A 3,007-nucleotide genomic window follows, 5' to 3' on the forward strand; every position below is an offset into this window, starting at 1 on the left:
GTGGGATTCCCTCCTTTTTAAAAATGTTTCTAGAGCTACTAAAAAACTTGCATTTACAAAATAGTTGATAAAAATATTCCTCTGGATTGTACAAGAAGGGAGACAAGGAGCACTGGTAAGACACTGTGTGTGATTAATCAGATCTGGCTTCTTTCTCTTCTGCTTCATCAGAGGCTGCACTCTCCTCATTTTTAGTTTCTCCATTTTCCGCAGGTAAATCTTCCTTGGTTTCTTGATTAGCCACTTCAGCCTGTTTTCCCTTGGCTTCCCTTTTCCCTTTTGCTTGCACTTTTTTGTCCGAAGATTTATCCTTTCCGGCTGCCTTTTTTGGCTTCGTTTCCACTTTAGCTGGAACAGGTTTAGCCGACAATCTCGCCGATCTCCTCTTGGGCTCCTCCTTCGCCGCCCCTCCGGCCCAGCAGACCTTCCTCTTGGGCATCTTGGCAGCGCGCGGGGCGCGTGCGGAGGCTGCGGGGCGAGGTGCACGGGAGCCTCGCGGAGAGACGCAGCTCGACCGCTGCCGTTCCTCCCGCCGCCAAAGCTGCTGGAACCCACCAGGTGGCATTAATTCTTGTGCCTAAGTAGATTGAGCTTACGTACAGGCTAGCTGCGATTTCCCCAGCAGAATCCTGGGATATGAAATGCATGCATAAAATAAGATACTGTGGGCCAGTGAGATAGCTCAGTGGACTAAGCGCCTGCTTAGGCAAGTGCAGGGACATGAGTTTGATCCCTGGTACCACATGCTGCATCGGCCCCACCCCAGACAGAGACAGAGACAAAGAGAGAAGAAACAGCTAGGGGAAAGTGAGTTTATGTCTGTCGGAAACTGTCCAGAATAGCTAAGGCTGGAATTCACAGTAACCATGGGTGGTGCAGAATTGATAGGGCATCAGAGGAAACAGAACTGATTTGCCAGAACTTTCCTTGTATGTCTGAATTCCACTTATGGTTATTATATCTATTATGATACAAACCCTTGCATATTTGTAAATGGAGAAAACCAATGCAAAACTTTTTTTTTTTTGTTTGTTTTAACAAACCCTGTGGTTCAGCTAACTCTTCTGGCCTATGGGTGTATCAACCACTTACTGAAAACGGGCTACCATAAAAGGGCTCAGGGAGGGGGACTTGCGCAGTCAAAGGAAACTGAATCAGAGGGACTCAGCTGAAACCTATCAGTGGAAACCGTTCCAGCAACTAGGAGAATGAGTGCTTCCTACCTGAAAACAGGGCGGTATCCCACAGCTGCCGTGGCATCCATCCCCATGCTATTCAGCATCACTTGCTTCATAGAGGAGTAAGGAGAGTTGTTCCTCCAGGCTCCAAATGTCGGTCTTTCGCAAATTAGGTCTCGTACTGTCCAGCTCACCTACAGCGCTTCTTCCAAGACCTACAGAGGGCACAGAAAGTCATCCTACAGCTCCTTACCTTACATCAGCCATCTACTTACCCTTTTGCCGACACTACTTGGGTCACACATCCTCTGATATCGCCCCTAAATTTAGGGCTTCCATTACCTTCCATTACCCTAAACGCAATTGCTTCAAGTGACAATGTAAAGACTATGTGGCCAAGAACCTGCATTGGGAGTCTGTTTAGTTCTCTGTTTAGTTCAAACCTTTATCTTAGCATTAATCATATGATTTTGAATAATCTCTTTAAATTCCAGCTGTAAAATAAAGATAACATTACAGCATTAGAGCCTCATGAAGTTGTGAGGATTCAAAACCAAAACGCCTACAAATGAGGACCTATGCCATTCCGAGTAAACAGAAAGTATTAAGTATGGGCTTGCAACGCAAAGGTAGTCACAGACACTACAGAGGCAAAGGAATCTAGTGAATTGCATTTAAAATGCGTCAGCGTGTGATTCTCAACTACTGCCTCAAAAACCTTCCACCATTACCAATGGCCTCCTCAGGAAGCTGGCTGTCTCCTGTCTATCCTTAATAATTAGAATGGACACTGCTTCCCAGAAACCACTAGGTTGGGCTGATTTTCACTGGTACTCCCATAGCACCCAATGTCTACCCTCTTGTGGTGCTCATCACAATTAAACTTCCTGTTTGCTGGGCCGGGGAGAGAGCTCGGTAGAATAAGCACTTGCCTGCCCGGCAAGAGCAAGGGCCTGAGTTCAATCCCCAGTTCCGGAGTGGGGGAAAAATACAACTTCCTGTTTACTTGCTGTATCTTTCCACCACCCCCCACATTACTATCTGTGTTAGCAACTGGCACACACTAGGTTCCCAATTATTATTTACAGGAAGAAATGTTACTGAAGATAAAAACAGAAATAAGAATGTAGAAAATGAATTAAAGAGATAATTGGAGCCAGACACAGTGACACATATCTGTAATAACCAGCACTCAGGAGGCTGAGGCAGGAGGATTAAGTTTTAGCTAGTCTGAATCATATAGTGAAAACGTCTCCATGTCAACATGTCCCACCAAAGCCTCTTGCAGTCATAGGTGGGGCTTTTCAGAGATGGCTGGGTCTATGGTGTGTGATGGTGGAATTAAGCATGTGTGTGATCAAGGGTATGTGATCATTAAATATGTCCAAAGATTGGGTTGGCAGAGCTCTGAGTGGGGTGACACCACCAGAAGGGCAGGTAGCCTGGAAGGGATGTAAGGCAGAGGTAGGGTTTCTCCTGGCTGCTTCATTATTTCACTGCTTTGCTGCCTCCTGCCCACATTATGAACTGCTTCTCCTCTGATGCCCCTCTGCCATGCCACCCTGCCTTTGAGCCTGCCAGCTATGTGTTGGAACCTCTATAAACTGTGAGCCAAATAAACCTTTACTCCTTCAACTTTGGGTGTTGGGTAGTTTGTCTCAGCAATGAGAAAACTGAGATATAATAGAATATTTACCACCAGGTAATTTATAATGATTTATACTGACTTAGTTATCAAGGCTAGAAAAATCCAAAATCAGGGGCCAGTACCTGGCTTCTTTCTAGCCATACTCATTTTTTCAGCAAATGATTGATCACATTCTTGGTTT

This window comes from Octodon degus, unplaced genomic scaffold (assembly GCF_000260255.1).
Source record: "Octodon degus isolate 3935 unplaced genomic scaffold, OctDeg1.0 scaffold00010, whole genome shotgun sequence".
In the NCBI taxonomy this organism is placed as follows: Eukaryota; Metazoa; Chordata; class Mammalia; order Rodentia; family Octodontidae; genus Octodon; species Octodon degus.